Source organism: Anomaloglossus baeobatrachus, chromosome 9, assembly GCF_048569485.1.
Source record: "Anomaloglossus baeobatrachus isolate aAnoBae1 chromosome 9, aAnoBae1.hap1, whole genome shotgun sequence".
NCBI classification, from domain to species: Eukaryota; Metazoa; Chordata; class Amphibia; order Anura; family Aromobatidae; genus Anomaloglossus; species Anomaloglossus baeobatrachus.
In genome coordinates this window covers 50,527,220-50,554,490 of record NC_134361.1, presented here as the reverse complement: position 1 = coordinate 50,554,490, position 27,271 = coordinate 50,527,220, and the positions used below count along the sequence as shown (strand labels likewise).

The 27,271-nt window shown below is 52.2% G+C and overlaps 1 protein-coding gene across 4 annotated transcripts in view; it reads left to right on the top strand.

The window, feature by feature from the left end:
* LPAR4 (lysophosphatidic acid receptor 4) overlaps positions 1-27,271 on the top strand; it is an 83,983-nt gene that overhangs the window by 38,149 nt on the left and 18,563 nt on the right. Inside the window, exon 1 of one of the 4 annotated variants that reach the window (XM_075323705.1) lies at positions 11,229-11,249. The exons of the other annotated variants lie outside the window; for them this stretch is intronic. The gene's annotated coding sequence lies outside the window, so the exon portion shown is untranslated. Of the gene's footprint in view, positions 1-11,228; positions 11,250-27,271 lie in introns of those variants that run through there. 4 annotated transcript variants of the gene reach the window in all.

Genomic DNA, 27,271 nt, shown 5'->3' with positions numbered 1-27,271 from the left:
TGCGCAGCATGGCGGATGGACCACGTTTGGGAGTGCGCAGCATGGCGGATGGTGCACGATGGGGAGTGCGCAGTATGGCCGATGGAGCACGTTTGGGAGTGCGCAGCATGGCGGATGGAGCACGTTTGGGAGTGCGCAGCATGGCGGATGGACCACGTTTGGGAGTGCGCAGCATGGCGGATGGAGCACGTTTGGGAGTGCGCAGCATAGCGGATGGAGCACGTTTGGGAGTGCGCAGCATGGCGGGTGGAGCACGTTTGGGAGTGCGCAGCATGGCGGATGGAGCATGATAGGGGGTGCGCAGCATGGCGGATGGAGCACGTTTGGGAGTGCGCAGCATGGCGGATGGAGCACGTTTGGGAGTGCGCAGCATGGCGGATGGAGCACGTTTGGGAGTGCGCAGCATGCCGGATGGTGCACGATGGGGAGTGCGCAGTATGGCGGATGGAGCACGTTTGGGAGTGCGCAGCATGGCGAATGGAGCACGTTTGGGAGTGCGCAGCATGGCGGATGGAGCACGTTTGGGAGTGCGCAGCATGGCGGATGGAGCACGTTTGGGAGTGCGCAGCATAGCGGATGGAGCATGATAGGGGGTGCGCAGCATGGCGGATGGAGCACGTTTGGGAGTGCGCAGCATGGCGGATGGAGCACGTTTGGGAGTGTGCAGCATGGCGGATAGAGCACGATGGGGAGTGCGCAGCATGGCGGATGGAGCACGTTTGGGAGTGCGCAGCATGGGGGATGCAGCACGATGGGGAGTGCGCAGTATGGCGGATGGAGCACGTTTGGGAGTGCGCAGCATGGCGGATGGACCACGTTTGGGAGTGCGCAGCATGGCGGATGGAGCACGTTTGGGAGTGCGCAGCATGGGGGATGCAGCACGATGGGGGGTGCGCAGCATGGGGGATAGAGCACGATGGGAGGTGCACACCTCCCCCCAACACACACACGCACGCGCACTGCACAACACACACACACTAGGAATCACAAACAACGCCCTACACAGACACCCACACACACAGACAACGCTGCACACACAAATATACGCACATACTGCACAACACACACATTGCTCAAAACATACCTCCCCCCAAAACACACCACACACACACAAACCGCACAACACACACACACACACAACGCTACAGACACACAGCGCTCCACAAACAACGCAACACACGCAACACACATACAACACCGCTCTCACCCCCCGCGACACTCAAAACATGTACAGCGCCCTACACAAACACTTGGTAACTACACACAACAACATATATATATATATAACAAAAATCATACATGAACTACACAATACGTAAATTCTAGAATACCCGATGCGTAGAATCGGGCCACCTTCTAGTCTATATATATAATTGCCTTATTCTGTCTGTCTGTCTGTCTGTCATGCTCCGAAATTGTGTCCTTACGGTGACACAAAGCTGATTGGCCGCTGGGCTCGCCATGGCCCCGCCCCCCCACACGGATTGGCCTCTCGCCCCGGCTCTCTGCAGGCCCCGCCCCCCTCACGCAATGCACGCTCGCTCTAGCCCAACTGACACGGAGCCCCGATTCCCAGGTGAGTACACACACACATCAGATCACACTCACTCTCACACACACCTCACACATCACATCCACACATCACAACATGCTGGGATATCGCTTGCTTCTACACCGGCTCCGTCAGGATCCCGGCAGCGCCAGACATAACCTTGCGATGCTGGGATCTTAACTGAGGCCGTGAAAGCTGGTAACCATTATACACATCGGGTAACTAAGGTCCCTTAGTTACCCGATGTGTATCATAGTTACCAGTGTACACCGGCTCACACTCACTCTCACACACACCTCACACACATCACATCGCATCCACACATCAAGGTCCTGCAGCTGCGGAACATACATAACATAACAGCACACACACACACACAAATCAGATCACACTCACACAAATCAGATCACACTCACACACACCTCACACATCACATCGCATCCACACATAAAGGTCCTGCAGCGGCGGAAAATACAGACACATAACAGCAAACACATAACAGCAAACACATAACAGCACACACATAACAGCACACACATAACAGCACACACATAACAGCACACACATAACAGCACACACATAACAGCACACACATACACACACACAAATCAGATCACACTCACACACACCTCACACATCACATCGCATCCAAATACTCACAACATCCTGGGATATCGCTTGCTTCTCGGCGGCGATACTGTGCTGTGAGCTTCCAGGACCTGACGGAGGATCACATGGCCAGAAGCATGTGATATCCCCGGATGTTGTGAGTATCAGCGCGTATGTGCAATATCGTCAGTGTCTGTGTGTGTGAGTGGATGCGATCGGGTGTGTGTGAGTGGATGCGATCGGGTGTGTGTGAGTGGATGCGATCGGGTGTGTGTGTGAGTGGATGCGATCGGTTGTGTGTGTGAGTGGATGCGATCGGTTGTGTGTGTGAGTGGATGCGATCGGTTGTGTGTGTGAGTGGATGCGATCGGTTGTGTGTGTGAGTGGATGCGATCGGTTGTGTGTGTGAGTGGATGCGATCGGTTGTGTGTGTGAGTGGATGCGATCGGGGGTGTGTGAGTGGATGCGATCGGTTGTGTGTGTGAGTGGATGCGATCGGTTGTGTGTGTGAGTGGATGCGATCGGTTGTGTGTGTGAGTGGATGCGATCGGTTGTGTGGGTGAGTGGATGCGATCGGTTGTGTGGGTGAGTGTCGGCAGAGGAGCACGGCGTGCTGGAGGAGGCTGGGAGCAGAGAGGCTGATGCTGAGGGAGGCTGGAAGGAGAGAGGCTGAGCAAACGTGCTCCATCCGCCATACTGCGCACTCCCCATCGTGCTGCATCCCCCATGCTGCGCACTCCCAAACGTGCTCCATCCGCCATGCTGCGCACTCCCCATCGTGCTCTATCCGCCATGCTGCACACTCCCAAACGTGCTCCATCCCCCATGCTGCGCACTCCCAAACGTGCTCCATCCGCCATGCTGCGCACTCCCCATCGTGCTCCATCCGCCATGCTGCGCACTCCCCATCGTGCTCTATCGGCCATGCTGCACACTCCCAAAAGTGCTCCATCCGCCATGCTGCGCACTCCCAAACGTGCTCCATCCGCCATGCTGCGCACCCCCCATCATGCTCCATCCGCCATGCTGCGCACTCCCAAACGTGCTCCATCCGCCATGCTGCGCACTCCCAAACGTGCTCCATCCGCCATGCTGCGCACTCCCAAACGTGGTCCATCCGCCATGCTGCGCACTCCCAAACGTGGTCCATCCGCCATGCTGCGCACTCCCAAACGTGGTCCATCCGCCATGCTGCGCACTCCCAAACGTGGTCCATCCGCCATACTGCGCACTCCCAAACGTGCTCCATCCGCCATACTGCGCACTCCCCATCGTGCACCATCCGGCATGCTGCGCACTCCCAAGCGGATGGAGCATGATGGGGGGTGCGCAGCATGGCGGATGGAGCACGTTTGGGAGTGCGCAGCATGGCGGATGGAGCACGTTTGGGAGTGCGCAGCATGACGGATGGAGCACGTTTGGGAGTGCGCAGCATGACGGATGGAGCACGTTTGGGAGTGCGCAGCATGCCAGATGGTGCACGTTGGGGAGTGCGCAGTATGGCGGATGGAGCACGTTTGGGAGTGCGCAGTATGGCGGATGGAGCACGTTTGGGAGTGCGCAGCATGGCGGATGGAGCACGTTTGGGAGTGCGCAGCATGGCGGATGGACCACGTTTGGGAGTGCGCAGCATGGCGGATGGACCACGTTTGGGAGTGCGCAGCATGGCGGATGGAGCACGTTTGGGAGTGCGCAGCATGGCGGATGGAGCACGTTTGAGAGTGCGCAGCATGGCGGATGGAGCACGTTTGGGAGTGCGCAGCATGGCGGATGGAGCACGTTTGGGAGTGCGCAGCATGCCGGATGGTGCACGATGGGGAGTACGCAGTATGGCGGATGGAGCACGTTTGGGAGTGCGCAGCATGGCGGATGGAGCACGTTTGGGAGTGCGCAGCATGGCGGATGGAGCACGTTTGGGAGTGCGCAGCATGGCGGGTGGAGCACGTTTGGGAGTACGCAGCATGGCGGATGGAGCATGATAGGGGGTGCGCAGCATGGCGGATGGAGCACGTTTGGGAGTGCGCAGCATGGCGGATGGAGCACGTTTGGGAGTGTGCAGCATGGCGGATAGAGCACGATGGGGAGTGCGCAGCATGGCGGATGGAACACGTTTGGGAGTGCGCAGCATGGGGGATGCAGCACGATGGGGAGTGCGCAGTATGGCGGATGGAGCACGTTTGGGAGTGCGCAGCATGGCGGATGGACCACGTTTGGGAGTGCGCAGCATGGCGGATGGAGCACGTTTGGGAGTGCGCAGCATGGGGGATGCAGCACGATGGGGGGTGCGCAGCATGGGGGATGCAGCACGATGGGGGGTGCGCAGCATGGGGGATAGAGCACGATGGGAGGTGCACACCTCCCCCCAACACACACACACACGCACGCGCACTGCACAACACACACACACTAGGAATCACAAACAACGCCCTACACAGACACCCACACACACAGACAACGCTGCACACACAAATATACGCACATACTGCACAACACACACATTGCTCAAAACATACCTCCCCCCAAAACACACCACACACACACAAACCGCACAACACACACACACACACAACGCTACAGACACACAGCGCTCCACAAACAACGCAACACACGCAACACACATACAACACCGCTCTCACCCCCCGCGACACTCAGAACATGTACAGCGCCCTACACAAACACTTGGTAACTACACACAACAACATCTATATATTATAACAAAAATCATACATGAACTACACAATACGTAAATTCTAGAATACCCGATGCGTAGAATCGGGCCACCTTCTAGTAGTATATATTTGTACACCATCTTTTATAATACAGACCTGTACATCTGACAGATGGCAAAATATGATGTGCATAGCGCCTACAGGTGGCCATACAAATGTTTGCTCAGCTGATGATTCACCTATACATGTTGCAATTCAGCACGAGATCTTTGTTCTACTTTATTGGGGAACGGCTTTTGAGCTTCAGCAAAAATGGTGGAATATAATTATTATGGTCAATTTATAGCGGTATTCTCATATTGAACATGCACAGCATTTCCCATAAATGTATGGTAGATGAGGGTCCCACAGGTGACATTTATGGCATTTCCATTCTTTCGATACTCCATAAATTTACCGGTTAGGACACCCCACCCCCCTTTTTAAAGGGAATCAGTCAGCACAAAATTACTGTTCAAACTAAGCACAATGGCTTGGTGCACCCCCTTGGTGCGGCTGAGCAGTCCAGTGCTCCTTCACACCAACCATACTTGTTTGTTGCTCACCGGACTCCTGTAAAGCCAGAGTTGTCAATCCAATGAAGATTGGATAGTTGGGAGGGTGTGTGGCGCCCTGAACAAGCCAGGACGTCACAGGTACTGCAACAACACACCCCACACCCCGGCTAGGCACATCTAGGTAAAAGCCCTCCCTCCAGGGGCTGATGTCCACACCAGGGGGTGGAGCCAGGCAGTTAGCCCCACCCACCGAGGAGTTCACAGTCCTGGAGGCGGGAAAAGGAAGAGAGATGAGTTTGGAGTTTGAGGAGTGGAGAAGGGAAGTGGTAGTAGAGGAGACTGACCGTGTCCGGGTGCGTGGCCCGGGCACATACAGCAAGGTTAGCAGACGGTGGTGACCGTCTGCAGGAGAGGCTGATTGAAGTGAACCGTAAGGACCGGGGACGGGCGGTGGCCCGCCGGTACCAGATCGGGGAGCGAAGGGAAGCCAGCACCATCCGGCAGGGCTTACGGACCCCGACCAGGCTAGGAGTCGCCGTAAAACCGGTCAAATCCGTTAGCGATGGGAACCTCCGGGGTTTCCCAGCAGTCAAGACGTGATTGAAGGCAACATCTCAAACAGTGAAGGGAAACACAGTCACCGCCAAGACTACAGTTCCCAGGGCCAGAGCCTGCGGGCAAAAGGGGCTCCTTCAGCATCCATCCAAGCTGGGGAACGGGTTACCGGTGGGAAGCCACCAGAATCGAGAACATAACCCAGGTGCAGGGAAAGGCAGTCACCACCAACCTACCGGGAGAAGAACAACCGCAGCCATCTGTGGGACCCGTCCAGCCAGCCGTTTGTTTTACCGGAGACTTGCATTCATCCTTGGCTGAGTACCACTGTGCCGTGCGGCGCCGCGCTGCCCCCGCGACCCTGCACCTCACCAGGCCCCGTAACCCGCCTGCCATCCCTCCCTCACCGGGCCCCGGGACAACCAATCCCCCTACCCACGGAGGGGAAGAACAACATCTAAGCTGCTCCCTGTCATCGCTCCTGGGATCCCCGTCCAGAGCAGCGGTGGTGTCACAACCTCGCCACAACCGTGGGTGGCGTCATGGACAATAAATCCACCAAACCATTCCCCTTTTCACACACGGGCGAGGAGCGCGGCTCGAGTCCCCGGATCCGACCCACCGCTCGAGCCACCGAGCAGCAGCAGCGGCGGACCCGAGCGTGGTGAGCGCAGCGTCCCCTCCCCGCCCGCGACAGGTGCATCGAGCTGCTCCGGCACACTAAATGTGCACCAAGCTACTGTGCTCAGTTTGAACAGTCATTTTTTCCTGACAGGTTCCCTTTAAAGTATCATTTTTACTGAAAATGGCTCATTCTGTTACTAACAAAATTGCTGGAAATTTGAAATATAAATACGTTCATGGCCAAGAGTGTTGGCACTCCTGAAATTGTTCCTGAAAATGAAGTATTTCTCCCGGAAAATTATTGCAATCACATGATTTGTTATACACATGTTTATTTCCTTTGCATGTATTGGAACAAAACACACAAAAAAAACTGGACATCATTTCACACAAAATTACAAAAATGGGCAAGACAAAATTATTAGCACCCTCAACTTATTTGGTTGCACACTTTTCGAATAAATGCAATCAATCTCTTCCTGTAACCATCAAAAAGCTTGTTACTCCTCTCTACTCAAATTTTGGACTCTTCTTTATAAACTGCTCCAGGTCTCTCATATTTGAAGGTGCCTCCCAACAGCAATTTTAAGATCTTTCCACAGGTGTCAATGGGATTTAGTCTGGACTCATTGCGGCCACTTCAGAACTCTTCATCGCATTGTTTCCATATATTTCTGGGGGCTTCATTTGCGTGTTTGGAATCATTGTCCTGCTGGAAGACCCAAGACATCGGCCACAAACGCAGCCTTCTGACGCTGGGTACTACATTGCCACCTAAAATCTTCAGATTTCATGATTCCCACGACACCCAGTGCCAGAGGCAGCAAAACAACCCCAAAACATCTGTGAACCGTCACCAAATTTGACTGTAGGTACTGTGTTCTTTTCTTTGTAGGCCTCATTCCATTTTCGGTAAACGATAGAATGATGTGCTTTTCCAAAAATCTGTATCCTGGTCTGGTCTATCCGCAAAACGTTTTCTCAATAGGATTTTCACTTACTCGCGTACATTTTGGCAAATCTGTTTCTTATGCCTGTGTCGCGGGCGGGGAGGAGGGTGTCAGCACACCGCGCTCACCCCTTCTGCTCGGGTCCGGCTGCTCAGTGGTGGCTCGAGCCGTAGGCCGGATCCCGGGGGTTTTCCTCGAGCGGCACTCCTCGCCCGTGAGTGAAAGGGGGGTTTTGGGATGTTGGGATAATGTCCGTGACGCCACCCACGGTTGTGGTGATATGTAGCACCACCGCTGCTCAATGCGGGGATCCCGGGGATGGTGATGGGGAGCAGCCAGGTGTTGTGTTGCCCCTCCGTGGGTAGGGGTTGGTGATCCCGGGGCCCGGTGATGGCTTGTGAGGTGCAGGGCCTGGTGGGCGCAGGGACGCGGGGGCAGCGCTGTGCCTTGCGGCACTATGGTACTCACTCAGCCTGAGACTTGGACACAGTTTGTACGGTAAACCAAACGGCTGGTAGGACGGTCCCACAGACGGCTGCTTTGCTTCCCCGGTAGGTGACGGTGATGTCCCTCTTCCTTGCACCTGTATGTACGGATGGTTGCGATGGGTCCCCACCGGTAACCCGCTCCCCGGCTTCAAGCTGGGCCGGAGGAGCACTACACTTTGCCCGCAGGCGCTGGCCCTCAGAGACTGGTGCCCTGGCGGTGGCGGTGCCTCTGTTGTACAGGTTGGACTGTTGCCTTCAATCAGGACTTGGTTGTTGGGGGAATCTACGTCCCCTTCACTGACGGATTCGGCAAATTGGGCGACTCCTAGCCTTGCCGGGGTCCGAGAGGCCCCTGCCCTGGTGCTGACTGTCTTTCGGAACACTGCTCCAGACCACCGGGCACACAGCCAACGGGGTCCTTCCAGGAACCTCCAAACGGTCCCCCTCCGGACAGTCACCGCCGTCGCTGACCTTGCTGTTCTAGCCCTACACAAAGCTGGGCTCTCAGGCTTGCTCACTCTTTGCTCTGTCACCTCTTCTTGCTTTCCTCCTTTTTCACTTCTCTTACTTTCACTTCTTGTTGTTTACTCTTACTTTTGCTCCTCACACTTGCCCTGCCTGGGCCTTCTGCCTCCTTCCACCTCCTCCTCCCTGAGCTTTCTGCCTGGTAACTTCCTGCCTCCAGAGTTGTGAGCTCCTTGGTGGGCGGAGCCAACCGCCTGGCCCACCCCCTGGTGTGCATCAACAGACTCTTGGAGGAAGGCAACAAGGATTTCTGGTTAGCAGATGTGCCTACCTGGGGTGTGGGGTGTGGTGGTGTGTGACCTGTGTCCCCTGGCTTGCCCAGGGCGACACACCTGTATCAGCAGTGGGGTCCTCCTGGGTCTCCTGCTATAGTATTTAATTTCATTCAACTGTTGATAGCAAAGGCTATTTTCACACTTGCGTTGTGCGGCATCCTTCGCATTGCGTTGTGTGACGGATGTAACGAATGCGTTGCATATGGTGGCACAAGTGATGCGACGGATCCTGCAAAACAACGGAATCCGTTGTAGCTTTTTTTTTTAGCAGTTTACTCAACTGAGCATGTGCAGTGGTGTAAAGACGGATCTGTCACAGGAATCCGTCAAATGACGGATTCCGCCGGATTCCACCACCATAGGCTTCCGTTATAGAAATGACGGACGTCGACTGAATCCAACACATTGCGTTTTTTGACGCTCTGGGAAGCGCAGAAATACGCTACATGTTGCGTTCTTTCCGCCCGGCGGATGCAACGCCGCGTTGGCCGGCGGATACAACACAAGGCCATCCGTCGCAATGCGTCATCAATACAAGTCAATGGGAAAAAGCGCACATCCGTTAACGGATTGCGCTGTTTCCCAAAGCGGCGGATTACGACGGATGCCAAACAACGCAAGTGTGAAAGTACCCTAATTCGCACTGACACTGATGCACCCTGAGCCTGCAGGACAGCTTGAATTTCTTTGGAACCTGATTGGGGCTTATCCACCATCCAGACAATCCTGAATTGTAATGTTTCATCAACTTTTGTCTGCCTTCCACGTCCAGGGAGATTAGCTACAATGCCATAAATTGTAAATGTCTTAATAATAATGCTCACTGTGGACAAGGAACATCAAAATCTCTGTCGATAGACTTGTATTATTGAGATTGTTGCTATTTCTCAACAACTTTGGTTTTCAAGTGCTCAGACAGTGGTTTTTGTTTTTGTTTTTTTTTGTTTTTTTTTCTGTTCTTCATGCTTAGTATGGCTGAAACAGACAATGCAAATATTGAGTCAACTTCTCCCTTATCTGGTTTCAGGTGTGATTTTCATATTGCCCACACTTGTTACTTCACACACGTGAGTCTGAATGAGCATCACATACTTGAAACAAAGTTGTTTACCCACAATTTTGGAAAGGTGCCATTGAGTTCCACCTATAGCCTAACATGTTGATCCAGAGGAAGGCAAAAAACCCCATGGGGCAGACACGAAGCTCCATATTAGGGGGAAAATTCCTTCTCGACACCACATGTTGTAATCAGACCATCTACCTGGATCAATGCCCTGTCACAGAATTTACTGCCCATAACCTGTAACCCGGGGGAGATGGAGTGGAGCAGCCAGATGACGTTCCCTCCACGGGTAGGGGAGGCCCCGGGACTCTGGATGACAGAGGTGTAGGGGAGCGTGGTGCAGATTTGAAGCAGGGGAGGACAGCGTACTCACTCAGGCAGTGTTGATAGTGATGTGACCGCAAAGCAGACTCTGACACAAAGGTAAACCAAGTCTCTGGGTGCCACTGCCACTTCAGGGGAGCTCGTCCGGGAGTCCGCTCCCTTTGGTATTGCTGATGGTCTGTACCTTGCCTCCATGCACTGTATTTTAGATGTTCTGAGTGACCTCTATGCTTGAAGCTTTCGGGGTCCCGCTCCCCACTGTTAAGTAAGGAAGCTGTGCTCTCGATGGCTGACACTTGGGATTTTAGTGGGCCACATAAGCTGGAAAGCCCTATCCCCCTCGTTGTGTTGATGCCTTCGATCTCTAAGCTCTTGGGGAAAGTTCATAAAGAGTCTATCCTCCACAGGTTAATTATCAGGTTGCGTGAAGTTACTCCCTGATCTAGGGTCCAGTACCTCGCCGTGCTCGGTAACGGTTCGGTTACTAGATACTCCAGTGCCAACCTTTCCCCAAAACTAAGCCTGGCACCTTTCTCCAATACCCTGCGCCCGGTTCTCCGACTCCTTTGGTCCCAGACCACCATCTGCGACCTAGCCAACGTCTCCCAGGGAGCTCCAACACCACCCTCTAGCTCAGACCTGGGCAAGTAGCGGCCCGCGGGCCACATCCGGCCCGCCTGCTCTCTGTGACCGGCCCGCCCGTCTTCAGCCGATACAGTGGAGCCGGGCTGCAGCGTGCCGAGCACGGAGAGATCCTGTGCAGGTCCGCACAGTCAGTGCAGGCAGCGGAACGCAGGAGTCTTTCCTCTGTTCCCTGCCGGCACTAATTGTCAGTGACACACGCGCGCTCTGACGTTGTCAGTACTGCGCTGCGTGTGTCATTTCAAAAGTTCCCGCCCGCCCTGCAGGAGAAGAAGCAGCACAACAGACCGAGTAATTAATCTTGCAGGACCTGCGATGATGTCACGCCCATGTGACTGTGTGGGAGGAGACACAGGATGCCGGGCAGAAAGCAAGACATGCTGAATGCTGAAGGAGATGTGGACACATGATGACTGGTAATGAGAAAAGAGGGGACATGAGGGGGAGGGGGGCTGCAGGGTGAGTGCATATGAGGGAAGATGGAGTTGCAGGGTGAGTGGCATATGAGGGCTGAAGACTGACAGAAGGATGTGAACGGGTGCAGAGTGTTTGAGAGGGGTAAGTTGGTGTACAGGCAGGGTGAGATATGTGGGCATGGTGTGTGACATATGGGGGTGTAGTGTGTGTGATATGGGGGTGCAGGCTGTATGGGGTGTAGTGTGTGTGATATGGGGGTGCAGGCTAGTGGTGTAGTATATGGGGGTATAGTGATGTAGTATATTACAGGTGTGCTATATGGAGGTGTAGTATATTACAGGTGTGCTATATGGAGGTGTAGTATATTACAGGTGTGCTATATGGAGGTGTAGTATATTACAGGTGTACTATATGGAGGTGTAGTATATTACAGGTGTACTATATGGAGGTGTAGTATATTACAGGTGTGCTATATAGGGGTGTAGTATATTACAGGTGTGCTATATGGAGATGTAGTATATTACAGGTGTGCTATATGGAGATGTAGTATATTACAGGTGTGCTATATAGGGGTATAGTGATGTAGTATATTACAGGTGTGCTATATGGAGATGTAGTATATTACAGGTGTGCTATATGGAGGTGTAGTATATTACAGGTGTGCTATATGGAGGTGTAGTATATTACAGGTGTGCTATATAGGGGTGTAGTATATTACAGGTGTGCTATATGGAGGCGTAGTAGATTACAGGTGTGCTATATGGAGGTGTAGTATATTACAGGTGTGCTATATGGAGGCGTAGTAGATTACAGGTGTGCTATATGGAGGTGTAGTAGATTACAGGTGTGCTATATGGAGGTGTAGTAGATTACAGGTGTGCTATATGGAGGTGTAGTAGATTACAGGTGTGCTATATGGAGGTGTAGTAGATTACAGGTGTGCTATATGGAGGTGTAGTAGATTACAGGTGTGCTATATGGAGGTGTAGTAGATTACAGGTGTGCTATATGGAGGTGTAGTAGATTACAGGTGTAGTATATAGGGGTGTAATGATGTAGTATATCGGAGGTGTATTATATAGTGGTGTAGTATAATACAGGTGTATATGGGGGTGTAGTATATTACAGGTATATGGAGGGAGTGTAGTATAATACAGGTGTAGTATATGGGGGTGTAGTGATGTAGTTTATTACAGGTGTAGTATATGGAGGGGGTGTAGTGATGTAGTATATTGGGTAGAACTGAGGTAATTATATTAGTCCGGCCCTCTAAACCAATCCCAATTTCTCATGCGGCCCCATGGGAAAATTAATTGCCCACCCCTGCTCTAGCTCCTCACTCTCTGAGGGCTACCACTACTCTGACTCTGCCCCTTCCACCAGTCTGTCTGACCCCTAGGCGGGTAGCCCTGTTCCAGCTAGACCACCCACTGGGGTGCCTGACAGGGTGTGGTGTGAAGTGTGACCAGGGCCGGATTAAGGTTGGTGGGGGCCCCTGGGCAGAAAATCTGGTGGGGGCCCAATAACGTTAACATTTTAACCATAACAGTAGAGCACGAACTGTAGCATTTAGATATAAATACTGCACCTCAGTCTCACATTCCCCCTCCTCAGCATACTGTGCCCTCACACTGGCCCCCATGCTGCCCCTTCTCTATACTGCCTACCTCCTTCACTATCCAGTCACTATACTGCACCTTAGTCTTGCATTCCCCTCCGCAGCATACTGTGTCCTCCATACTGTGCCCTCACACTGGCCACCATGCTGCTCCTTCTCTATACTGCCTACCTCCTTCACTATCCAGTCACCATACTGCACCTCAGTCTCACATTCCCCCTCCTCAGCATACTGTGACCTCCATACTGTGTCCTCACACTGGCCACCATGCTGCCCCTTCTCTATACTGCCTACCTCCTTCACTATCCAGTCACCATACTGCACCTCAGTCTCACATTCCCCCTCTTCAGTATACTGTGTCCTCAGACTGGCCACCATGCTGCCCCTTCTCTATGCTGCCTACCTGCTTCATTATCCAGTCACTATACTGTATCTCCGTCTCACTTTCCCCCTTCTCAGCATCCTGTGCCCTCCATACTGTGCCCTCACACTGGCCACCATGCTGCCCCTTCTCTATACTGCCTACCTCCTTCACTATCCAGTCACCATACTGCACCTCAGTCTTACATTCCCCTCCACAGCATACTGTGTCCTCCATACTGTGCCCTCACACGGGCCACCATGCTGCCCCTTCTCTATACTGCCTACCTCCTTCACTATACAGTCACTATACTGTACCTCAGTCTCACATTCCCCCTCCTCAGCATACTGTGCCCTCCATACTGTGCCCTCACACTGGCCACCATGCTGCTCCTTCTCTATACTGCACCTCAGTCTCACATTCCCCCAGCTCAGCATACTGTGCCCTCACACTGGCCACCATACTGCTCCTTCTCTATACTGCACCTCAGTCTCACATTCCCCCAGCTCAGCATACTGTGCCCTCACACTGGCCACCATACTGCTCCTTCTCTATACTGTACCTCAGTCTCACATTCCCCCTCCTCAGCATACTGTGCCCTCCATACTGTGCCCTCACACTGGCCACCATACTGCTCCTTCTCTATACTGTACCTCAGTCTCACATTCCCCCTCCTCAGCATACTGTGCCCTCCATACTGTGCCCTCACACTGGCCACCATACTGCTCCTTCTCTATACTGTACCTCAGTCTCACATTCCCCCTCCTCAGCATACTGTGCCCTCCATACTGTGCCCTCACACTGGCCACCATACTGCTCCTTCTCTATACTGTACCTCAGTCTCACATTCCCCCTCCTCAGCATACTGTGCCCTCCATACTGTGCCCTCACACTGGCCACCATACTGCTCCTTCTCTATACTGTACCTCAGTCTCACATTCCCCCTCCTCAGCATACTGTGCCCTCCATACTGTGCCCTCACACTGGCCACCATACTGCTCCTTCTCTATACTGTACCTCAGTCTCACATTCCCCCTCCTCAGCATACTGTGCCCTCCATACTGTGCCCTCACACTGGCCACCATACTGCTCCTTCTCTATACTGCACCTCAGTCTCACATTCCCCCAGCTCAGCATACTGTGCCCTCACACTGGCCACCATACTGCCCCTTCTCTATACTGCTTATCCCCCCTCCCCCACTACCCAGTCTCCATTCTATGCCCCTCACACTTTTCTTTTTTCTTTCTCAATACTGTCCACTTACAATTTTCTCCCACCATACTGCTGCCTCACATTTTCCAATGGTGCCCCCCTGATTGCTGTGCAGGGGCAGATATGCCTCATGCCCCCCAAAGGTACGCCCCTGTACAGTGTACAGGAGAATACATGACTGGTACACGCAGGGCCGGCTCCATGTTTTTGTAGGTCCTGGGCGAAAGAGTCTCAGTGGGCCCCATCCACACATAGACATGCACAGATACTGTACATACACATACAGGCATACGTACACATACAGTATATATTTAAAGACAAATTCACAAAAACACATATAAACAGACATAAATCTAGACACAGTCATACACACCGACATACATAGATGACACATAGATACGCATCACACATGCACACAGACACATTTTTATATTTTTATCTAATTTTTAATATTGGGAAGCCGGCAACAGCCTCATTCACCTCCCCGCTTGTCTCCATCCAACTCCTCCTGGGCATGTGTCTGTTCCACGCTGATTGGTGGCTGACACTAACAGACATGGCCGCACATAGAGAACACTAACACTGCTGTATATACATCACAAGAGAGGCTGGGGACATACACATTACTGGGGACATCCATATTACTGAGGAAAGGGGTACATAGCAATGGGGGGCATACAGCTCTAGAGGGGGGCAGTGGCTCTGAGGTGGGGGGGACAAAGAGCTCTGAGGTGGGGGGATGACATGCAGCTCTGGGGATATACAGCTCTGGGGTGTAGAGGACATACAACTCTGGGGGTATAGTATTATGCAGCCCCCATATTCCTCCATATAGTGTTATGAAGCTCCCATAGTCCTCCATATAGTATTATGCAGCCCCCATGTAGCACTATGCAGCCCCCATATGGCATTATGCAGCCCCCATATGGCACTATGCAGCCCCCTTATGGCACTATGCAGCCCCCTTATGGCACTATGCAGCCCCCTTATGGCACTATGCAGCCCCCTTATGGCACTATGCAGCCCCCATATGGCACTATGCAGCCCCCCATATAGTACAATGCACACCCATATAGCATTAGGCACCCTCATGTAGTACACAGCCCCTATATAGCACAGTGCAGACCCAGATAGCATTAGGCATCCTCACATAGTACACAGCCCCTATATAGCACAGAGTAGACCAAATAATATTAAGCACCTTCACATAGTACACAGCCCCTATATAGCACAGTGCAGAGCCAGATAGCATTAGGCATCCTCACGTAGTATACAGCCCGTATATAGCAAAAAGCAAACCCAGATAGCATTAGGCATCCTCATATAGTGTACAGCCCGTATATAGCACAGTGCAGAACCAGATAGCATTAGACACTCACGTAGTTCACAGCCCCTATATAGCACAATGCAGACCAGATAGCATTAGGAACCTTCATGTAGTATACAGCCCCTATATAGCACAGTGCAGAACCAGATAGCATTAGGCACCCTCATGTAGTATACAGCCGCCATATCATTTAATGCACCCCCATGGTCGTCTGGCCACAGTGATTGTACATACTCACTTCTCCTCGTTCCCCCGCTCCTCCGGTCTCCTCAGCGCGTCCACTGCTGTCGCTTTCTCTGACCTCTCAGCAGGCACGCAGTGATCACGTCACCACGCTCTGCTGCAGAGCTGTCAGAATGCCGACAGACACAGCGAGGAGAATCATGAGAGAGAGCGCGCCGCTCCATCTCATCATTGCTCTCAATTGTATCGGCAGCTGTGATGCCGATACAATTGAAAGCGTGATCCTCGGCGGGGGGAGGAAGCGCGGGCACCGGGCCTCCCTTACTAGCGCTACGCCACTCATGCCACTGCGAGTGGGCCCCCCCGGCATTTGACCGGGTTTACTGTGATACAGACACCAGATGTTATAGAATATACACATTATTATATACCATCTGATGTGTGTACACAGTATATCACACTGCTCTGTACACTGGATGTGATATACCATGTACACAGATATACAATCCCCTGCACTGATCACACCTGGACCTACAGGACAGGATGTAACATATTCTATATGTAATATGGGCCATATAGTGTAATGTGTGCTGCAGGCTCAGATGTGATCAGTGCAGGATCTGTGTAGTGATGTCTGTGCTGGAGATCAGTGTGAGTTATTGCAGGGGAGGGATGAGGCTGCAGCCGATGACCCGGCACTGACAGCCCGACCTGATCTGCTGCAGTTCAGACTCCGGCAATAACTCACACTGATCCCGGGCAGTGCTGCCGCTGACACTATGGAATCCGGTCTGGTGTTATCAGCGGCGTCCTGCTCCCTCCTCACTGCAGCCTCCTGCCCGGCCGGCACCATGATTAATGACCTCATACTTACCGGGATCCACTGAGACCTCCGGTCCTCCCACAAGCTCCTCTACGGCAGGAACTTAGAAGCAGCAACAGGTGCGCGGTGACGTCATCCTAGCAGACGCAGCCCACAGAAAAGTGACGGCCGGGATTGAAATTCTTTAAAGGTACAGTGCGGTCCTGAACCACACTGCGGCGTTAATAAAATGGCGCCCACACCGATGGTGGTGGGGGCCCCCTCAGAAGCTCTTGTGGTGGGGGCCCCTGGGCGGGAGCCCCGTCTGCCCCGCCTATAATCCGGCCCTGGGTGTGACTAGGATTTGCATGCTGATAAAGCACTACTAATAGTTAGGATCCCGGAACCATGGGGGGTTGAGTCCTGCACTAGAAGGAAAGGGTGCAGTACCCTGTGACACCCTGACTAGTTCAGGGGCGTCACATACCCAAATTGGTTTAGAGATGAAAACTGTTAAACTCAATTTTGTGCTTTCTGAAAATAAATATTTATTTATTTTACTCACTTATATAGCACTACCCTTCACGACCTATGACGTACCTATACGTCATTGTTTGTGGTTGTCCTTTTAATGCAGGCTCGCTGATCTGATCAACTACCAGGTGTAGGTGGATTGGAAATCCACCCGCACCTGTTAACTAGTTAGATCACGCTGTCAAGCTCTAACAGTGGGATCTAACATGAAATGGCGGGGATCGCGCTATTCCCCACAATGGAATCTCCTAGCGGGCAATGTTTAGATTTTTGTTTCACAACTGTGCTAAAGATTTTTTCCAATGCTCCTTCATGGAGGATGATCTTGTGGCATGCATCAACATCAGCACTTAAGTGGAAGCTCTGAAGAGGAGTCCTAATAGAGAGAAATGTGGAATCGTCATTGATTCATCCAAAACAAGCCACCTAAATGCCGTCTTGCAGTCCACATGAAAGAAATCTGACCATGAAGGAAGGTGTGGATGTTGGGCCATGAGGGCTCCACACTGCTTCGTCAGAGAGGGCCAGTGCTTGTAGACCACTTAGGGCAGTATGTGCAACCCTTACTGTACTCTCCAGGGCAGCGTCTAGCACCCTGCAGCTGGTCACCATCATAGACATAGTAGATAATCACATGACACTGGAGAACACTTGGCAAATTAACTGTAAACGGTTTATTATATTTTCTTATATATATCCACAGTTATACGGTTCTGCTGCCGCTTTTTACCAGGGTACTCCGGCTTCGCCTATGCAGCTATCTGGGACCTAGTCCTCCAGCTGCTGGGTCTATACCTTCGCCCCCTGTTGTTCTCTCTGCGGCTACCTGTGATCCTCTCACTGCCTCTGACGGCTTTTAGCCACTCGATATCCTTCGGCCCGTCCCTAGGTACCCTCCCTCTGGACGTCTGTCTAATCCCTGGACTTTTCTAAGCCCGTCCTAAGGTGAGTTGTAAGCCCCAGGTCCCTGGAGGATACCTTACGGACCCGAATTACAAGGTCATATCTTTACTCCAGGAACCCTACTGCAGAACTGACTCTAGACACCCATCTCTCTAGCCAACCCTCGGCCATCTGTCACTTATCACACTTTTGCTCCCAGCTTCCCAGCTATGTATAAATGTATGTATATGTTATTACAGCTACAGAACATTCAGTTGGCTTTAACAGGCCTCAGCGCTGGGCAGTGCCGGCCGCTGCACAACTCTAGCTCCGCTACATTCGGAAAACCGCATCCTCCTGCAGCATTGCTGCTAAGCACATATAAAACTCAGTATTTGGGGGGGGGGGGAGGACACGACCACCTTCTACAACAGGCACATCAACAGCTGTTTCATGTTGAATTATGGCTAACATTTGTGGCCCCTCTGTGGTGACTTTAAGGTGGTTGACCTCCAGTGGTGTAACTGGGGATCGAAGGGCCTTGATGGAAAATTTGGACCTGGGTGCATCTTCCCCATATATTGGAGGAGTTTCTCTGTTTTTTACAGTGCAAGGAAATGCAGCATCGGTAGCATTAGCGGTAACTCATTATTTTAGTGAAACATGAGCAGATAACTATGAAGAGTTGGTGGAACATCTTCTCAAAACATATCAGAATCTTGGCTGTAATATGTCCCTAAAGATTAATTTCTTACATTCTCATCTAGACTTTTTTTTTTTTCCACCAAACTGCGGAGCAGTGAGGGACGAGCGCAGGGAGATATTTCACAAAGATATTGCGGATATGGAGAAAAGATATAAAAAAATATGGAATCCATCAATGCTGCTGTTTACTGCTGGACAATTGTGGCCCCTCTGGACAATTGTACGAGATGATCCGATGCAGGAGGACAAGAGACAAGTAAAAGAGTGGTCACTGAATGAGGATCAAATGTTGTAGTGCAATTTCTGTAACCATTAATAATTCAAAATAGTGTTTAGACAGGTTTTAGGAATTTGAATTGTTACTACGTTTCTTCAAAATATCAGAAAATTGGCATAAAAACATATTCTGCATCTTTATATTTGCAAAAAATAATGTTTCAAAGTACTGAAATTGATTTATATGTAGCAGTAAAAGGAAAACTCTTGACGCATCTATAAGGGATAAGCAGGTTATCCTGTAAAACACACCCCCCGTACCATATCTACCTAAATGAAGACGAGAACCACGACTTTATTGCAGGAATGGCCACAGTTTTATTTTACCGTATATATGTATACCAAACTTGTGGCCCAACATGCCACTCAATTGTTAAACTTAACCTTATACATATATATACCCGTATAACCAGAAACACCGATAGATCCGTCCGAGAGGCAAACCATCATTCCTAACCCCCCGGCCGTAACCTCCAAACCGGCCCAGAGGACCACCTCGGCCGTGACCACCCGGCCCGAGGTGAGGGGTAACAACGTTCCATCGTTAATTACCCCTACCCAGAACCTGCGGGACCTCCGCCCACAAGTTCCCATCCACTCCGAAGCCACTCCCCTTGAGCGACTTCGTACCAACAAGCCGACTGTCGGTACTCCCAACCTCTCAGACGGACCTATCACCCCGCCACAGGCCGGCCAAGTGACACCCTTACTTGGCCCGGGCCCCCCACACCCCCAGTGCTTGCTCTAGGCCATCCCTCAAACCCAACATCCATAAATCCAGACCCACATCAGTCAGGTGAACCCCATCTCTCCTTAGATACTGCTCCGTGGACTCCTCCAATTCTCTATGCCGCACCACCAACCCACCATTTCTCGCCACAAACCTGCCAATAGCCCGGTTCAGCTTGCTCCGAGCCCTATTAATACGGTCCACCGACCTCCCAAAACGCCACTGCGTCCGAGCTATAATGTCCGACCAAACGATAACTATGCCCGGGAACGCCCTCCACAAATGTAACAGGTCCAGCTTTATATCCCTTTTCAATTCCCTCGCCGACCTTACTCCCAAATCGTTCCCTCCCACATGCAAAATTAACACATCAGGGACACGATCCATACGGCTATAATAAGCCACCTCAGGGCGCACCCTACCCCAGGTCATGCCCCGAATTCCGAGCCACTTTACTCGAGCTTCCGACACCGACACTCCGAGCTGCCGACCGTCACGCCGCACATCCGCCCGCAACGCTCCCCAATACACATAGGAGTGCCCGAGGATCCACACAAGGCATGGACCTATAAAATACAAAGACCACGAATAAAAACAGCAACAGCACAAGAAATTGCCCACAAACCGGCATCTAACACCAACCTTGAATCCCCCACCCCTGACCATCACCTGACCAAGTGAGGCCTAATGTACAAACGGAACCTGGAAGACTCCCACCTCCCAATCCGCCGGATACAATCCTCACTCAAGCCCCACCTGGCGGCCTCCGTTGCCGCCCCAATCCGGAAGGAGTGAGACCCGTACTCACCTGGCTCCTCCCCCACCCTTGCTAGAGCCATCTTCAGCACCGCATTGAATTGATACCGCGACAAAGCCAATCCGTCCGTATGTCTAAGAAAAACACCAGGGTAACCGCCGCGCACCTTTAAAAACTCTGACACATGTAACACCGGGCACAACTGGTGCCCCGGTAAAGCGTACAGCACTACTAAGCGCCCCCGGCCCCTCTGATCCGTCTTAGAAAAACGAAGCCGACATTCCACTCTATCCTCCCCCAGCATCACATCACCCAACAGCAAACCACCCATCGCTTGCTTAGTCGGGCTGACCAATTCGCCAATACGAAAGGCCCCAAAAAACGCCAGTACAAAAGCTACCGAGAACAACACCCGCTCATAAGGAGACGAACACAACTCCCCTAAACACCCCACCAAACGCACCAACAATGGCAATGACACCGGCCGCCTACAGTCACGCGACTGAGCCCCTTTTCGAAAACCCTTCATCGCCTGTCGCACCAGAAAATCCTTAGTCGCGTCCCGAACCCCTTGCATCTGGAACAAAAAGGTCAACACCGCCAACTTGCAACCAATCACCGAAACAGACCTGCCTTCCGAAAAATCCCCACTTATTAACATCAGTACCCCCAACACTCGACCCTGGTAACCCGACTCCATGAACTCCCTACTTTCCAACTTTGCCCATTCCTGCCACACCGCCTGATATCGGCACCAAGTAGCCTCAGACACCGATCTCCGAATTCCCTCAAAAGCTACACCGATGCCAGGTCCCACAGCCAGTTCGGGCAAGGTTCCCCCTCCGCGTCCGCTTCCGGCACCAGCTTCCTGAACCTGCAAAACTGAAACCGTGATAGCGCATCAGCCACCTCGTTGCGAATCCCAGGCACATGCCGAGCCACCACGCAAATGTTTAACTCCAAACAACGCAACACTAGATGCCTTAAATACCCCACAACCTACGGGAATTTTGCCGACAGTGCGTTGATGGAATGCACCACCGCCATGTTGTCACAATGCATGCAAACCCTTCTTCCAGCAAAAACAGGGCCCCACAACTCCACCGCCACAATAATGGGAAACAATTCCAACAGCGCCAAATTCCTCACCAAACCTGCTTCCACCCACCGCCGCGGCCACTTTCCCACGCACCAGCGCGTTTGAAAAATTGCTCCAAAACCTGTCGCCCCAGCCGCATCCGTGTACAATTCCAGCTGGCTATTGGACACCGCCCCGACCGTTGTACCGGTCCAAGAACTCCTCCCACACCAACAAATCCCCTTTCATCATTTTTGTCACTCTGACAAAGTGATTTGGAGCTTTTACCCCTGCGGTTGCCCTCGCCAGTCTCCTATTAAATATCCGCCCCATCGGCATAATGCGACAAGCGAAATTCAATTTTCCGAGCACTGACTGCAACTCGCGCAACCGCACCTTCTTGGCCTGAGACAAAAACCGCACCGACGCCTTCAAATCCAACAGCTTTCCCTCCGGCAACCGGCATTCCATTGCCAGTGTATCAATTTCGATACCTAAGAAACATAATACCGTCACCGGCCCTTCTGTTTCGTCTTTTGCCAACGGAATACCCAGGCTCCGCGCGATCCGCTCTAACGTAAACAACAACAAGGAGCAAACCGAAGAGCCCGCCGGACCCACGCAAAAGAAGTCATCCAAATAGTGAATCACCGAATGGACTCGTGCCACCTCCTTGACTACCCATTCCACAAACGTACTGAATGCCTCAAAATAAGCACACGAAATGGAACAGCCCATCGGCAGGCAACGATCCACATAGTATTCACCATCCCACATACACCCTAAGAGATGAAAGCTCTCTGGATGCACCGGGAGTAAACGAAAAGCTGCTTCCACATCCGCCTTTGCCATCAGGGCCCCCCGCCCCGCTACCCCTTACCAGCTCCAAGGCCCTATCGAACGATACATAACATACCGCCGACAATTCCGGTGATATCCCATCATTCACCGACAATCCCGCCGGATAAGATAAATGATGAATGAGCCGAAATTTGTTCGGCTCCTTCTTAGGTACCACCCCAAGGGGGGAAATCCGTAAATTAGAGAATGGCGGGTCCTGGAATGGGCCCGCCACCCTCCCCAACTCCACCTCCTTCTGCAGCTTTTCCTTCACCACCGCCGGATGTTCTTTTGCGGACCGCAAGTTTCCCGGGCGAAACACCGGCGCCTCAGATTCAAACGGAATCCGAAAGCCCTCTGTAAAACCACGTTCCAACAACTCCGCCGCCCGCACATCCGGGTATCTACTTAAATAGGGAAGCATCGCCTCTACCCTCACTGGCGTCCTCCCTTTTTCCAGACCCCTCCCCCGCCTTTCCTTTGCCTTTCTTGAAGCACCTGGCCAGAGGGTGGGACCCTCCACATCCGGAACACTCGTGTCTGAACCGACAAGAGGCCCCGAACTTACACTGTCCCTCGTTATACTGCCAACAAGCTCCCTTTTTCTGTCCAGCCGAGGACCCGCCACTCGCACCCGGGCTCCCGGCACCCCCTCGAAAGGGCTGAGCCGGCGCCGTCATTAACCGCATCCACAAAGAAATATCCTTGTGGCCCCACTGGACTCCCGGCCGCAGAGCCTTCCGCTGCCGGAACTGCTCATCATATCTCAACCACCCCAAACCGCCGTATACTCTATACGCTTCCCCTATCGCGTCCATATATCCAAATAGGGCGGAACAATGCTCCGGCTCCTTTTCCCCGATCACACTGGCTAAGATAGCAAAGGCCTGCAACCAATTGGTAAACGTCCTCGGGATCAACCTATATCGCCGTTTTTCCTCATCCTCCTTCTCCTTTTTTGTATCACTAGGTTTCACCTTATCCAAATTAAACTTTTCCAAGGGAAGCAGGGAAAAAATTTCCACATACTCCCCCTTCCAAATCTTTTCCCTCACCTCCTTTTTCAAATGAACCCCTAACTGCCCTTCAAAGCACACATAAATTTCACTCCGTGCCCTATCATCCAAACGCACTACCTCATCCTCCTTTTCTTTTTCCTTTTCCGCCTCCTTACTCGCACCCACGGAAGCCGCCCCACCAGCCTCCTGTCCCGTACCTGCCGCCGAGGTCGTGTCCCCCGCAGCAACATCGCGCACCGGCGCTTCTGTCCGCACCACCTCCGTGGGGCCCACCCACGCCCCCACCGGAGCCCCAGGCCCAGTCCGACTAACCCGTTCCGCAGACAACCCCTGCAACACCCCCAAAAGCTGCCCCCAAAACTCCGGACCCAGTAAACCAGACTGCCCGACCGCACTCGCCCCCAGCGCAACGCGTCCCGCGACGGAACCCCCGCCCTCGCCCGCGCTACCCACAGCATGTAACATTTCTGTTGTCTGCTCACCAGGCTGCCGTTGAGCCGACGCCGGAACAGCCGTGCCACGATCTTCCAGCTGCCGCTCCGTCCGACCTGCCGCTGCTCCTTCTTCCTCGCTGGAGTCTGATGCGCTGCCGAAATCCTCAGGGGGGGACCAGCGAGGGGACAGCCCGCACCTGGCGGCCGTCAACCCCCACGGTCACCGCACCCCGCTCGTCCGGGCGACTCCTGCTTGACTTCTTCCTTTTCTCCCGCCGTGGCGCCCTGCCGCCGTCTCTTCCCGCTGTAATCGTGATATCCTGCTGCGCCGCCCCTTCTCCTGTCGTCCTCAGTGGGCTCCCTCCCAGCCGACTGCCGGAAGGCCGTGCCGAGCTTGCTCCTCGCCGGGACCCACCCCCAGCACGCTCCTCGCCGGGGGGGACCGTGACTACCGATCTCCTCTGTGCCTGCGGGCCACCGTACCCCTCCTCCGATCTCCTGACCTTGCCGCTCACATCCGCTCCCATCCCCCGTCCTGTTGCTCTCCCCTGCGGCCTGCAGGGAGTCTCCTCCGGCAATCCGGCACGCCGAGCGCCACCCCCAGCCGGCACATCACTGGGGGCTGCCGTCATCCATGCTCCGGTCTGGTGCTGCGCAGGCCGCGGACCGGAAGTGGGCCTCGCAGAGGCTCCGCCCACCCCCGACCCACGGGATCTCCGTCGCGGATTCCTCCCGGTGGCCAGCTGCTCCCCTAGGTTAGTTGGAGGGCTCCGCCGCTGCTCCGGAGGGTCCCCGCAGGGGCTCCTTGATCTGATTCTCCCCCTCCAGCTGGGGGAGTAGCGCTCCGGCGGTCGCGCCCGCCGAGCACGTAGCCACGGCCCGGGCGCTGGAACAGCAGGCGGCGCCGCTCCAGCCCCACAGACCGCTGCCAGCTGCTGCCTCAGGGCATCCACTCCCATGACCTCGGATGCCCCCCGCACCATCTCCAGGAGTTCAGCAAGGGCAGCCATGGCAGGAAGCAGCAGCAGCACTAAGTCCTGGGACACAAAGATCAATCGACGAAAGGGGAGGTAAACAGCACACCCCCCTCTCTTATACCTCTCCCAACACCCCACCCCTTCCTTGCTCCCCCCCAATCCCCTTACAGCTCCCTACTACCAATCCTGTACTCCCACACATCCCCCATCCCATGCAAACCTATTAACCCTTTCCTAACCTTGCACCCTCCCGATCGTCATGGGGTCCATTCACCCCTATGGGGCTCACTGCCCTTCTTTGCTAACATAGAAACAAGAGCCAACTAAACATTTTCATTGTCACATTTGAATTCAAAAGGTCAAAATCATTAAGAAATGGCTGATTTCATAACTAAACCTGACAAATTTTGAAAATATGTAGAACAGTGTAATCTATCTTGATATTGCAATCCACCCATTCCCTTAATAATCTTGGTTGCTCTTCTCTGCACCCGCTCTAGTTAAACTCTGTCCTTCTTATGCAGTTGTAGTTCAGCTTTATCCTTCTTATACAGCCCTAGTCCATCTCTGCTTTTCTTATATACCGGAGCCCAAAATTGGAGACCGTATTCTAAGTGTGGCTGTATTTGGGACTTGTATAGAGGCAAAACTATGTCCTCTGTATGAGCATCTTTTCTTCTTTCCAATGCACCCTATTATTTTATTACCCTTGGCAGCAGCTGCCTGACTCTGGTCACTATAGTTGAGTTTCCTGTCCACCCATACACCCAAGTCTTTTTCAGTGACCATTTTACCCAGTGTTTTACAATATAGTACATTATAAATTTTATTTCCTCTGCCCAAGTACATAACCTTACATTCATCTACATTAAACTTTAAGTGCAATTTCTCAACACAAGCCTCCAGCTTGCACAACTCCTAAGTCATTAATAAATGTTAAAAAGAAGAGGGTCCAATGCTGACCCCTGTGGTTCCTCACTGTTAACTGTGACCCAGTCAGAGTTCCATTAATAACGATCCTATGCTTCCTAACACTAAACCAGTTGTTAACCTAGTTACACACATTTTCCCCTAATACCTTTATTCCCATTTTATGTACCAACCTTTTGTGTGGCACTGTGTCAAACGCCTTTGAAAAGTCCATATAGACAACATACCCTTCATTTCCCTGTTCACGTCTGGAACTTGCCTCCTCATAGAAGCTGACCAGATTAGTTTGACCAGACCAGTCCTTCATAAACCCATATTGATACTTCAGGATAGCATCTCTTAAGAAACCCTCAAGGATTTTCCCTACAGTAGAGGTTAAACTTGCTGGCCTATAATTCGCAGGCTCAGTATTTTTTTCCCTTTTGAATATTGGGACCACATTTGCTATCCACCAGTGGTATAGATCCTGTGAAGATTAAAAATAATGGTTTGTTTAGCACCATACTTAATTCCCTCAGTATTTGGGGGTGTATGCCATCCAGGCTGGGGATTTGTCTACTATAGTGTTTTTGAGGTGGCCCCATAGTTCCTGGTGGGTTAAGCAGGTGACATTTAATGGAGAATTTATAGTATCCCTGATCGTGTCATCTGTCACGGGAGTTTCTTGTACAAATACTTTAGGGGAAAAAGGTGTTTAGCAGATTGGCCTTTCCCTCATCCTCCTCCACATTTCACCCAGACTATTTTTGAGGGAACCAACACTATCATTTTAGAGTATCTTGCTGTTTATGTAGTTAGAGAATATTTTTGGAATATTTTTACTTTCTCTGGCAATCAGTCTCTCTGTCTCAACCTTTTGCTGCCTTGATTTAGCTGTTTACACATGGCCTTATATTTATTGTGTGTGTATGCATGTTGGTGGGTTGGCTGACATTTATCTGTTGTGCAGAGAACATGTGCCCCCCTCCCCTCCCCTCCCGGCTGAAGATCTGGTCAAGACATCTCTGTGAAGATAATTAACTCAATCCGAAACAGATCCTTCACTGCGATATACACTGGGCCAGGAAATGCCTTAAAGACCTCACAGGATATAGACGGCTAAGGGAACGCTAAACGAGCCTTCATTAAATCCTCCGAAAGGGAACACGAGGCCAACGTTCTTTGTAGTTTTCTGTTCCTATTTACAGCATCACTTAGAAACCCACCATGAATTATACCCTACAGTGTAAACATTTGGTTCCTTGCAGTAAAAACAGGGCATCTTCACCATTTTACAGTTGAGCACTGACTTGGCGTTGAGTGGAGGCTCCACCTGCAAAATACCTACTCCTGTACGAAAACATGCAATTTTAGAT